The sequence below is a fragment of the Rhipicephalus sanguineus genome, chromosome 8, assembly GCF_013339695.2.
Source record: "Rhipicephalus sanguineus isolate Rsan-2018 chromosome 8, BIME_Rsan_1.4, whole genome shotgun sequence".
Lineage (NCBI taxonomy): Eukaryota > Metazoa > Arthropoda > Arachnida > Ixodida > Ixodidae > Rhipicephalus > Rhipicephalus sanguineus.
In genome coordinates, this window is record NC_051183.1 from 35,927,438 (window position 1) to 35,941,740 (window position 14,303).

Below are 14,303 nucleotides of genomic sequence, written 5' to 3' on the forward strand. Positions count from 1 at the left end.
AGTGCATTTACACACAACCAAAAATGTCGCAAGTGTGATATTTTTCTTTTCTGCCCTCAAGCATGCCAGATGCTTTGTTGGAAGCACCCGAAGTCAGAAATGTACCGTTCCGCTTATTCTGAGTTGTGTTACATGTGACATTTTAGGCATGAAAACCGTTCATCTTTCAAAGCTTTCCTAAAAACTTGATGATACTGCTACGTAGCTAACCCATCAAGAGCCAGACATTCTGCGTACAGAAGACGACAAAGAGGACTGGCCTGGCTGTCTGCTGTGGGTGCTGTCCTCCATCTTGCTCGATGCTGTGCACATCAGTGTAAATACACTTGTAAATAGTCACGCCTCGTGTCATTTTACGTAACATCTTTGTGGTGGAGGCGCTGGTTGTTCCCTGTACCCATCACGAAGCTCCGCAACGGCCGTATCATCGCGGGTCCGACCATGTCACAAGTTGACGGAACATCGTCTTCACCGCCTGCCCCTGCTCGTGATCCTGGCGTATTTTCCGGACAGGATGGCGTTGACATTGACAAATGGATCAACCTGTATGAACGGATCAGCGCCAGCTATAGGTGGGACCCGACCCTTATGCTCGCCAACGTACTTTTCTACCTTGATGGCCCACCGCGGGTGTGGTTCGAGACGCACGAAGCAGACATTACGAGCTGGGAATCTTTCAAAGAGAAGATCCGCGACCTTTTTGGCAACACCGCTGGACGGCAGATGGCTGCGCGGAATCAACTGGCAACTCGAGCACAGACCTCTACCGAATCGTACGTCGCGTACGTTCACGACGTCATCGCCCTTTGTCGCCAGCTTGATGAGCACATGCCTGAGTCGGAGAAGGTATCGCATGTGCTAAAAGGAATCGCAGACGATGCCTTCAACCTGCTTGTTTACACCAACGTTGCCACCGTCGACTCCATAATCAAAGAGTGCCGACGGTTTGAACAAGCCAAGAGCCGCCGTATAACTCAGAGATTTACGCGGCTTCCCAACACGGCCGCAACCTCATCTTGTGAAGCCGCTCGCCAGCCGCCCACCTATGACAATGTCACACGCATTGTTCGTCGGGAGATTGAAGCTACCTGTCCTGCTCCCATCCAACCACCAGTTTTCACGACCACTGACCACCACTGACCCTTCACAGCCATCGGTGGCCTTCATTCAAGCTGTGGTCAGGCAGGAGTTTGCAAACCTCGGTCTTCCATCCGCATGTCCCCTGACTCGCCCTGCAGTAAGGCCTTACTCCCCAGGCAACGCTCGCCGATCCTCTCCTACATTGCCCCTCCGCAACCCTACAGAATGGCGAACACCCGATGACCAGCCTATCTGCTTTTACTGTCACCAGCCAGGGCACGTTTCTCGCTATTGCCGTCGCCGTTGGTCAAACCCACCACGCCAGACCTACCCTACCTACATGCGCCCTACCACTTCTACACGTTCAGCCGCTGCACCCTCCAATGTCTACTCGTCCTCTCACGAACCTCTCACCAATGACGCCACTTCGCCCGTTCGCCGCTACTCCCGCTCGCCGTCACCGCAACGTCGCCAATCCCGCTCTCCGCAGCCTCGACGCTTTTCCTCGCCGACCTTCTCTGGACGCTCGCAGCAGGAAAACTAGATATTGCAGCTTATGGAGGTGAAGCTGCAATACCATCGACGCCTGCAAATCCTCTACTGACGCTCCCCACAGACCACAGCCTGCTTGAAGTAAAAGTCGACAATGTTCCTGTGACTGCCCTCGTTGACACAGGCGCGTACCTGTCTATTATGAGCGCTCCTCTACGCCGCCGTTTGCAGAAGATTATGACGCCGTCCACGACACAGGCCATACGTGTTGCCGATGGCGGTACCGTGGAAGTCATCGGAATGTGCACTGCTCGTGTCAGCATTGCCGGTCGTCACACCGTCGTCCTTTTCGCCGTTCTGGCTCGTTGCCCTCATGACCTCATACTTGGCCTTGATTTCCTTTCGGCACACTCGGCCTTAATTGACTGTTCTTCTGGCACACTCAGCCTCGATCTTCCTCTTCTCGCCGATACATGTGAAAAGCCCGTCAGCCGCTTGAGCCCAACCTCTTTTGTTCGCCTGCCACCTCGAGCAGTGACGCACGTCTGTTTGTCATCGACCCCTCCAGTTCCCGACGGCGACTACATCGTTACACCTATGACTGACGCACGACTGACGCGCAATATTACTGTGCCGCATACCATCGCCACTATAGTGGACAACTCCGTCTTCCTTCCGCTACTCAATTTTGGCCTCATTCCCCAAGTGTTGCCCTACCAGATGTCGCTAGCCCAACTCACTGCTATAACCGACGACGATGACATCAACGTTGTCGCCGTAACTGCTCCGGACCAAGCTGAAGTCTCACGGTTACCCGGTTCTGACGACGCCATTTTTCGAAACATGATTGGATCAGACCTTTCGCCTGATCAGGCCGACGCCCTCTCCCAGGTTTTGGCCTCCTATAGTGACATTTTCGATATTCATGATCGTCCTTTGGGCCAGACTGAGATTGTCACTCACCGAATTAACACAGGTGACTCTGCGCCCATCCACCGTCGGCCTTACCGCGTGTCTGCATCAGAGCGAGCAGTGATTCAAAAGGAAGTGGCCAAAATGCTAGCGAAAGACATAATCGAACCATCGTCTAGCCCTTGGGCCTCCCCCGTGGTATTAGTAAAGAAGAAAGACGGCTCCTGGCGTTTCTGCATTGATTATCGGCACCTCAACAAAATTACCAAGAAAGACGTGTATCCTCTTCCACGTATTGACGACGCACTCGACTGTCTCCATGGCGCCACCTTCTTTTCATCTCTCGACCTCCGGTCTGGCTACTGGCAAATTGCTGTAGACGACATGGATCGTGAGAAGACCGCCTTCGTTACCCCTGACGGCCTTTACCAATTCAAGGTCATGCCCTTCGGTCTTTGCAACGCTCCAGCAACCTTCGAGAGGATGATGGACACGCTGCTTCAAGGATTTAAATGGTCGACGTGCTTGTGTTACTTGGACGACGTGATCATCTTCTCACCCACTTTCGCCACACACCTTGAACGTCTTTCGACCATTCTATCAATATTCCCACAAGCTGGCCTCCAGCTCAATTCCTCGAAGTGCCACTTCGGTCTTCGTCAAATTACTGTGTTGGGCCACCTCGTTGACGCTTCCGGTGTACGACCAGACCCGGCCAAAGTACGCGCTGTAACGAACTTCCCCGTTCCTCGCTCTGTCCATGATGTTCGCAGTTTTGTGGGCCTGTGCTCGTACTTCCGCCGTTTCGTGAAAAACTTTGCGGCACTCGCACGCCCACTCACTGACCTTCTCAAACAAGACGTCCCGTTTTGTTGGGGTCCTCTCCAAGCTGACGCCTTTTCTCAGCTAATCACCGCACTAACGACACCACCTATTCTTGCACATTTTGACCCAGATGCTCCTACAGAAGTGCGCACAGACGCTAGTGGTCACGGCATCGGTGCAGTATTGGCCCAAAATCAGCGGGGCACTGATCGTGTTATTGCGTACGCAAGTCGGCTCCTCTCGAAGTCTGAACGCAACTACTCTATAACAGAACGGGATTGCCTTGCCCTTGTCTGGGCGGTTTCAAAATTCCGCCCTTACTTGTATGGCCGCCCATTCCGTGTCGTAACAGATCATCACGCGCTCTGTTGGCTTTCTTCACTGAAGGATCCTACTGGACGACTTGGCCGGTGGGCGCTGCGTCTTCACGAGTACTCCTACTCAGTTGCCTACAAGTCTGGACGCCTCCATCTGGACGCCGATTGCTTGTCTCGTTACCCTGTTGAAAAGCCAGACGGATCGGTCATCCAGCCTAGCCCCAGCGTCATGTCCATGTCTCAGTTTCTTCAGATTGGTGAAGAACAACGTCGCGATGCTTCCTTGCGATCACTCATTAGCCGTCTCGAATCTGCCCCTAACGACGCGTCACTCCGCATGTTCGTCCTCTTGAATGGCACGCTGTACCGTCGTAGCGTTCTGCCCGATGGCCCCGAGTTACTTCTCGTCGTGCCTAAACATTTGCGTTCAACGGTCCTGCATGAGCTTCACGACGAGCCCACTGCCGGCCACTTGGGCATATCTCGCACGTACGACCGTGTCCGGCGCCGCTTCTTTTGGCGCGGTCTCGCCCGGTCCGTTCGACGTTACGTGGCCTCCTGCGATAAATGCCAACGTCGGAAGCGTCCTGCCGCACCCCCTGCTGGACTCCTTCACCCAATCTCCATCCCTACCGAACCTTTCTTGGGTGTTGGTGTAGACCTTCTCGGCCCTTTTCCTGAGTCCAGCTCTGGCAACAAGTGGGTCGCCGTTGCTATAGACCATGCGACCAGGTACGCCATCACTCGAGCGCTCCCCACCAGCACTGCTACTGACGTTGCCGACTTTCTGCTCCACGACGTCATTCTACACCATTGCGCTCCTCGTCAACTGCTCACCGATCGTGGCCGCGCATTTTTGTCACGAGTCATTGACGATCTTTTACGCTCTTCCTCAACGCAGCACAAGTTGACCACTTCCTACCATCCCCAAACAAATGGCCTCACCGAGCGCCTAAATCGCACTCTCACGGACATGCTCTCCATGTATGTCTCATCTGACTACCATGACTGGGACCTGGCGCTACCTCACGTGACCTTCGCTTACAATTCATCGCGTCATGATACCGCCGGTTACTCACCTTTTTGTATGCTCTATGGCCGTGATCCGGCGTTACCACTGGACACCCTACTTCCGGCTACTACATCTCCGCCGAGCGAATACGCACGGGATGCTATCGCTCGTGCCGACCACGCGCGTCAGATAGCCCGCTCTAGGCTGTCGGCTTCACAAGCAGCCCAGAAGACCCTCTACGACAGCAGGCATGTCGACGTCCGTTTCTCGCCTGGTTCCCTAGTTCTCCTGTGGTGCCCGGTTCGTCGTGTTGGCCTGTCCGAGAAGTTGTTATCCCGCTACATGGGTCCGTACCGTATCGTCCGCCAGGTAACGGACGTCACCTACGAGATCGTTCCCGTTTCCGAGACTAACCCGCCTGCAAACACGCCCAGTGACGTAGTGCACGTCAGTCGGCTTAAACAATAACGCCCTCCTTCTGAAGAACATGGTTAAAGCGCACCGAGACGGCGCTTTTACCGCCGGGGGTAATGCTACGTAGCTAACCCATCAAGAGCCAGACATTCTGCGTACAGAAGACGACAAAGAGGACTGGCCTGGCTGTCTGCTGTGGGTGCTGTCCTCCATCTTGCTCGATGCTGTGCACATCAGTGTAAATACACTTGTAAATAGTCACGCCTCGTGTCATTTTACGTAACAATACTATCGCATAACATTTTTTCACCTGCTTCGCAGATGGACAACTACGCAAAGTGCCTACACGCATGCTTTCACCTTTAGAAAGACGAGCGGTTTTCGTAATAAGTGTGTAGAACATCATCTCAAAGCAAATGGCAATGCAGAACATTCACCGATAACCCCTAGTACAGCGGGTGCCTAATTAGTACTATGAATGAAAGAAGGTAATTTTTAGGGCTCGTTCCTTAGTTTGAGAAAACCTTAATTAAAACCAGCAGATAATGAAGCCGCGGAAGATATATGGGACGTTTAATTGTACCGTTTTAAATTTATTGTAGTAATTTTGATATAGATGGGAAGAAAGTAAAGTGGACGAGAAGACAACTTGCCGCCAGCGAGGACCAAACTTGCAACCTTCGGATTAGGCGCTCGATGCTCTACCAATTGAGCTACGGCGGCGGTCGTTCCCTCATGCGCTTCATCGAATACCTATGTGCAGGCAAACCTGGGAGTGTTAGTCAGCGCCACTGGTAGCCATGACGGCGAGTGTGGGACAATCTTTCTTCGCCCCGATGAAGTGGATGAGGGGACGACCACCGCTCAATTGGTAGAGCATCGTAATTCGAAGGTTGCAGGTTTCGCGCTTGCCGGCGGCAAGTTGGCTTTTCGTACACATTACCTTCTTCACATCAATATAATAATTACTGCAACAAACATATTACAGAGCAATTAACGTCCTGTATACTTTCCTTGGCTTCATTATCTGCTCGTTTTCATTATAATTACTGTTATACATTGTAACTGAGACACTGAACTTCAGGATGTCGCCTTGCTTTTCTTTGTTATATGTAAGATATTAAAATTCTTTTGCTGTATTACTGCAATGTGTTTAAGGCTGGTTTGCTTATTTTTCGATCCTATAATCAATATAACCGGCAGAATTAAAGTCACCTGCATGACCTGGAAATCTGGTGTGGGTCCTATACTCTGCTTCCGTGTGGCTAGAACTGTCAAAACATGACCGCAAGGTTGCTTACCGGACATTCAATCACGGTGCGCTAAAACACTGAATCCGCCTTACTGGAACAATACCGTCTTAATGAGCAGGCATCGCTAGCAATAGGAATCTATTAGACAGCTAAATTTTATAGTTCTATAGGCTGGGCAGCTTGCAGTAAACGCTATCGTATTAACTATCTTGACAAGTATAGTGTAATGTGCAAAGGGAGAATCGTATACGGATGCGACTGACCGATAGCAGTCACCATCATACATGGCGAAGAGAAGAGAGCAGAGAAATCTGAGAAATCTGAGTTGAAAGCGTCTGAAAAACGTGCGGTTAAAGTGACTGTCCACAGCAAGCACTTGAAAGTAAGCGCTAGAGAAGAGACGAGATACCTCTGTTCACGCAGCCTTTGCACGCACCGCAGGTTACCTGAAAGATAGAACGAAGCGGCTCCAAGCAGGGTATGTGGTGCGGTATGCATGGCTGACTAGAATGTGTAACTCAATTGAACAAAAAAGGGATGGGATACTATAGTCGCTGTGAAAATACGACTCACTATAAGGACACCGCGCGCTTGGTAAAGAAAATAAGTCAGCCGTTCTGCAACTATCGCCAACATCATATTGCACGTGCGCTCATTTCTTATCGTTACACGTGCTATCGAAACTTGCCACAGGCCGCGCCGGAATGCATAGGAAGCTTCCCGATTGTTGTAGAGTGTGCTAATAAGTTAGAGCGCACGACGCGTGCAGTTTAGTTTAATATGGAACTAAGGCTTCCACCAGGAAAATTATGACTGACCACGCCTAACCGCTGAAGTCGATAATTACGTCAAAACCTGGTCAGATTACCAGCCACTCGAGACATCCAGTACAGCCAGAGGGACTGCCGCAGCCAGTGAAAACGCCATGCTGACTGTTTCAGCAAATCGGGTTTGATTTAGTGGGGTAGTTCCCAACGTCAACACCTGGCAATAAGTGCATGGTCGTAGCCACGGATTACCGCCCACGGTATGCCGAAAAGTCCTACCTAAAGGCAGTGCGTCCGAAGTAGCGAAGTTCTTTGTCGAGAACATCCTGCAGCGACATAGTGCGCCATAGGTGCTCATCAGCGACAGAGGGACGACGTTTACAGCAGAGCTTACTCAAGAGATCGTGCAGTATAGCCAGATTAGTCCCCGGAGACTTACTACCCCCAGACGAACGGTCTTAAGGAACAACTAAACAAGATCCTAGCCGACATCGTACCGTGCATTGTCTTTCCTAATAACTTGGGCTCCGTGCTTACATAGTTGATTTTCCTTGAAATTCATAGGATGTTTTTCGGAGTTTATTTTTGGGCGGAAATTCACCATTTATCGCAGCTTATTTCTGGTAAATCTTCAATTTTCGGAAATTCGGAGTTCCATTTTGCCTTATTCTCAATACTCCTAGATAGATTAAATGAAATGTGAACATGAGAGCATCGAAACACAAAAAACGCATTTTACATGCCTGGAAGGTTTGAATGCACAAACACATATACACAGAAGCACGAATATTTGAATACAAATTTGTGCGTATTACAACCTTAAAGCTTGTTGTAACAGACGCAAGTGCACTGATGAAGGCTCGCTTCTTTCGACTGATGATTCTCAGCTTTGAAAATGCCCTCTCAACGTTCGCGCTGGAAACAGGGAGAGCCATAAGACTTAGCGCACAACGAGAAAGCACTGGCCACCGGACAGTGTGAAATCTGTAAACGACAGGGGTTAGCAATATTACTGATTTCATAGCTCTGATAGTACACATTTTCACCTCATGACCTGGCTCATGTGGTCAGTTTCAAGAAACACTAAATTAAAAATCAGCTTAAACTATTTCAGACTGTTCTGTCAAGTTTACGCGAGCTGCAGCGCTGGAAGCTTCCATCTCTTACGAAACATGACGCGTTCCACGGACGATCAGATTACTGAAGGCGGATGACTGTAATATCCGCTATAAGATGTATACATCTTATGTATACATCTTACGTATAGCGTGCTTTGTTTGGACTTTGCGTTACTTAATTTTCAGGGCACACGTAGCCCAATGAAGTGTTTCGTCTCTACCATTTCACTGCCGCCTTCTTCATCGTCGTGACAATATCACCACCTCACGATATCAAGATGTCTCGCGCTCCCGGGGGCGTGATACGTCGACTTTTCTCGCCCGTGCGCGACACGCCCTTTGGTAAATGTGATGGGTGTGGTCTACGAGATACTTTTGACGGGAGGTGAATCATATATCGGGCAAACGCCCCGGCAGATGTATCAATGACCGCTAAGAACATTCGATTGCAATAAAGTAAAAGGGTAATATTGATAGTTAAAATCAGACTATCGGATAAATTCAGGTTATTGAAAGTTTTACTGGCGAGTGCTCATCGAATTTTTTCGAATTTATCCGAAAGCACGGAGCCCATCTTAAAGCAAGGCTCAACAAAAAACGAAGTCGATAACGTCTTTCAAGCTGGTTTACGTGAGACGCTTGGCAACGACGATCGACTGAAGGTCATGGTCGAGGAAAACCTTGACGCCACTACACATCTGGAGCATGCCGAAGAAACCAGACAGCTTGCCCGCCTGCATATAAAAACCTAGCAGGAGATGGACCACAGTGCGTTTCACCGTACATGACATATCATTTTCTAGCGCTTGATCTACTTTACTTTCATTCTTAGCGCCATCTTAATAATCAAAGTAGATAGAGGGCTTGAAAATAATCTGTCAGGTATGGTGAAAGAGTTTTCAATTTGTTGATGAACAGTGAGTTATAGGTGTGTATAAATCTTTACTTCGAAGAATTGTGGATGTTGTAAAAATCTACAAATAGAATGGTCTACGGTTAAAGTTCAATGTTGAAGCCATGAAAGATAAATGTATTCAGTGTCTTCATTTGTGGTTGAAATTTGGCCAAAATCATGTCTGTTGCAAATTAAGACCAAGGTCCGTCAAACCTTCGCTGAATTACTATTCTGGCCACAGAAAACTGGTAAAGAATTCAATTGTTTTCCTAGCATTAAGTAAGCCATACATAATGTATCTGTGCATTTAATGTCTGCTAGTGTTACTGAACAGTTAAAGTAGAAGATGCGGGCTCATCTTCTTGTGTTTTAGATTCAGCATGTGTAAAGCTAAAGCTTGTAAAAACAATAAAACAATAAAATAAATATGCGCCAAGCAGTGAGCAAGTTAGAAAAAAAGAAGATTGAATTTTTGTCCGTATATCCATCGAATCACCCATAGATTAAAAAAGGTAGCCTACAGATTTGGGGCACACTTCGGAACTTCAGCACCAAATAAACTAGCAAAAGCTTGTGATCTTGTCGACAGGAGGCGGACAGGACAACAACCTGATGGTTTGAGTAAATGTTTCGGGATACATCATAAAGATAGAAGATACATTCCATGTGTAGCATGCGTTGTATACAGATTACGACTTTTATGTGGTCGAGCATATGTGAGCCATACAGACCGCTGCGTTAACGTGCGGCTCAGAGAGCACTTTAACTCCTCAGAAGAAACCCCTACATCACATTTGTCCACGCACTGTCGCCAGTGCACATGTTCGCCCTCTCTCAATAAGACAACCATCATTTATATGAACAAAAGCATTTCCTCCCAGAAGTAATCGAGGCTTTGAACGTTAACAAGTTGGGTGAAAGATTGCCTTAGTCAAGCACCTGTGTCTCTGCGTGATCAAGAGATTATGTTTCTTGACAACTCATAGCATGTGGCTAAAAGCGCATGTATCGGTTTGATCTCGTTCCGGACACATCTTCGTGCATGCACATGAGTAGTTCCAAAAAAGTTATTTTGCACAAAAGTTCTTTTCTCAATAAAACATCAGCTAATAGTTCGCGCTCGTCTTGTGTTTCTCCTACATTTGACCTAATTTTCCATACACGCAGTTTCTCCACGAAATGTCCAAATTTAGTCCGAAATTGTGTTTTCAAGAAACTCAAAGTTGTTTCTGCAAGTACAGTTTATTCCTCATAAGTACATTTAACAAAAATAGATACCCCAAACCTAATGCTACACGCAAGACGCAATAAGATGCGGAAAGAAAATACAACCAGTAAATGCCTGATAAAGCTTACTTCGTCATAAGCAGTGAATGACGCACGCATTACACGACATTTTTTCAAATGTCGCGAGCACGCGCGCAAATAAGGTGAAGAACCTGTCGACATTTTTTAAGCGCTCATTGTAAGCCGACATCTGTCTTGGCTATTACACGACTCGAGCACTAAGAGCCTAAATGAATTTTTCTTTTCATAGAAGTCACAAAGTTGGCTGGCCGAGCAAGCTCTCTTAGACATTCTGCTCTATGTGACGCATGTGATTCAGACCGCTTTCTAAATGTCATCCGCATTGATTCAAATAGGTGTTTTATACCTAAATTTGCTAGCTCCACCATCGCTCTGAGAATGCCACATTTGTTATCCCCTTAGTATGTGTCAAAATCATACTGATTTCTCCTATTAGGACGCCTAGTTCGGGTTATTTATTCGTGAAATTCCTTTCTTCGTTAACTAAAAAATGAAAAAAAAGAGAAAGAGGCCGTGACTGCCTGTGCACATTTTTTTAATGTATGCTAAAATAAACGTTATTTTGTAAATTTCAGAATCATCAAAACTCAGCTAGAATGCCAAAGACAGCCTAACATTGCTTCATTGAAAATGTTACCAGTTGCCTATGGTACCGCCATTAAAATTAGTGGTGAAAATGCGTTGTAATATGAACTGACTAATGTCTCTGAGTTGCGACGCTGTAGGTTATTGCAGTAGTCCTAGAATCTGCGCTAGTTGGGGAATGATAAACAGAAATATCACACGTTCGGCAAATATGCCATCATTTTATGCCAGGACATCTGATGCACGTTTTTTATTCACTCATCCCATTCAGCAAGTGCTACGAGGGGGCCACCCATGCAGCTTACGTAGACGCGGCGGAGTACCCACAACTTGCCGTGTCCCTAGCTGTGGTCACGGGGCCGAATCTTGCCACTACCACCACCAGCTGCATAAGGAGCGCACAACCCTATGAGGGCGATGAAAAATCCGTCGTTCTGGCCTACCAACTACTAAGCCCTCTTGTATCATTAGTGTCGCCAAAACGGCTATCCACAGTTTCACCAGAGACCTCATCTCACCGCAAGCAAACCGCATATTCGCAAGCACATCCCGACTTCCTCTTCAACATGTTCAGTTAATTTGGGCACCGGGGCACTGAGGCGTTGCCGAGAACGGAGCGAGCCACTAACGACGGTGCCCGAGAAATTGCCTACCCAACTCTTTACGCGTCGTCGGAGCAGCCACCCTGCCGACAACCCGTAGAGCAGCAAAATGAAGACGACGCAGTCGAGCCTTGGCGTTGCAGGCGAGAGATAGAATGGTTACATATGGCGAAATCCCCATGCATTACCGTAGGGTAAGGTTGAAGCACCCACCACCTGACGGCTCACTAAATAAGCACCAGTATAGAACGTGGCGATTACTAGAAGAACGTACATTACCCACACTCTCACTGTGTAGTCGCATCCATCCAGATGAATATACACCAGAATGTAATGCGTGCGGGGTGACACGCGCCAACCTCGACCACACTATCTAGGCATGTCGCGAAGGGATACACACCATTAAACACAACACGACCTCGTTATTCAAGATAACCACGGTCGAGCAGTGGGAGGCTATGCTGCTCAGCGCATGCCTGGAGGACTAACTCTGGCAGTGCGGCTGGCCGAAGACGTCACCAAGACCGCCCGGGGAAAGGGGCCCCGGTGGATCCACCGGGGCCCCTTTCCGAGTTAGTATTCTAGCCCCCGCTTCCCTTTTCACCAGCAAAGAAAAAATTTATGGTTTCGTCCCTATTATTCCTTCACATGTTCTTTGAGATTGCTGTAAGCATCCTAGCTGTTTCCAGTTTAACGCCGACAGAGGCCGCTCATGGTTATGAATACTGAAAACTCAGAAAAATGTCGACATAGAAGTCTACATGGTTTTTATGCTCAATATCAAACGCAATTAGGCATCAGGTTATCCGCGGCGCACAAGACACATCATCTTTGAAATATTTTGTCCGGAAGGTTGCCTTTAGGTATAATATATGCTGAGTTACTTGCAATAATTTGCGCCTATGGCCGCCATCCGACTACTTGTGATACCCACGCCACTTCCCCGGGAGTCGTCCATTTCCGTGTAAGATATGCGCAAAGGCTGGAGCTAAAGCGACAATGAAGTGCGATGATAAAGAATGTTTGCAGTGGAAAACTGTCACAGCGCAAAACAATTTATTAGAGAAATGTAGAGGTGTAGTATTCAGGACATATTAATCTGCTACATTATCAGAAGAGCGGAGAGCTAGCGCTAGTCAACATTACACAACAGTAGTTGATAGGGCTGCCGGTGCGTAAAGGTGCCAAGTCACATTTTTATACAGGTGGGGCTGCAGGCTGCCTCACTCGAAGAAAAAATTTGGCCGCGGAGCTGCGTGCATCGCTGCAAATGTCGTCTAAAGACGATAGACTTCTAGCGGCCGTACTGCAAGAGTAGGTCTCATCCGCGGCTAATCCGCTCGGACGTTTCCTGGGCACGCTTCATATGACGGGCGGCTGCACACCGACGCTTTTGCGCTGCAATTTGGTCGTCGGTCTTTTCCCTGCGTTGCCTGGGCATGTCTTGTAGAGTGGGTTGTATTTCGTCAAGCGGCCATTTATGTTTTGTCTTGCCTCAGACAGCGCCTCATCTATGTTGAATCGGCCGCATCTGGCTGGCATTGATAAAATAGAGGAGGTGCTGCGTGAGATATGGAAGCCATCTGGCAGTGGCGTCGGGAAACATGAGCTTGTGGAGAACCCAGGGCCACTGCCAGGTGGCAGCACGATATCGTCGGCAGAGGGCTTTTTCTTGCATAGCGTCCAATTTTCAGCGCGACCTTAGAAATAGTGGGGTCTTTAGAATTACGTATCTATGTATTTTCTAGTAAAGGAACACACCACCTAATACTTACGCATTGATGTCGCGCCTCAGATATGCGTAATACTTCTTTTGATCGACAATATTCACAAGCATGAATGCTGCTACCAGTTCAAGATGGCTGGGCGTTCAGATAGTGCTTAAACTTTGGCCAGGTAGCTGAATCGTGTGAGAGACAGACAGAAAGATAGGCAGACAGACCAAAATTTCTGCGTTAGAGTATTCCAAGAAAGACTATCGTCTTTAAAAGACAGACAGACAGATCAAAACTTCTGCGTTCAAGTATCCCAAGAAACACTATCGTCTTTAAAAATACAGTGTTTGGGGAGTATTGCTGCCTCGAAACTACAATTGTCATCTGCCACGCGTGCTTCCCTTGCGTTATCACTGAGGTCCCGGCACCTCTGGGTCACGAAGGGCGTACGTGCTCGCAGCGTGATAGACGTCAGACTCTGGAGTTTCCAAGACGCACGGCGCCACCTGTCGTAGCAGTATTGGGTAGTGCAAAGACCGACTCCCTTCCACAGTTTGCTGTGGGACCAAGTGCAACTAGCGAGTGCGAAACAACGATTGAGCTTACTATTGCGTGTGTTAGCGATTTTGCACTGAGAAAGAGAGCTCTGAATTCTCTCCGCTAGTCGGACGCGCCACCGAAGCGCCATGAAGTGCTTGCTGGATCACTCGCCCGCGGCAAGTTATCTTCTCGTCGAGTTTCTTTCTTCAAAATTTACCTTACATTTACTACCAATAACATCCCCTATACTTTCCTTTGCATTATTGTCTGTTAGTGCTCATTAATATTGTGTATAACAAAGAAAAACGAGCCCTTAAGATTTCCACTTCTCTCCTTCATACAGAGAGAGAAAGACATACAAGGAAATCATAAAAGGGAAAAAGAAAGAGGAAGCCAGAGAGATCAAAAGAAAAGAAAGAGGCAAAAAGATAGAAAGACAGAAACAAATTGACATAGAGAGAAAGAGAT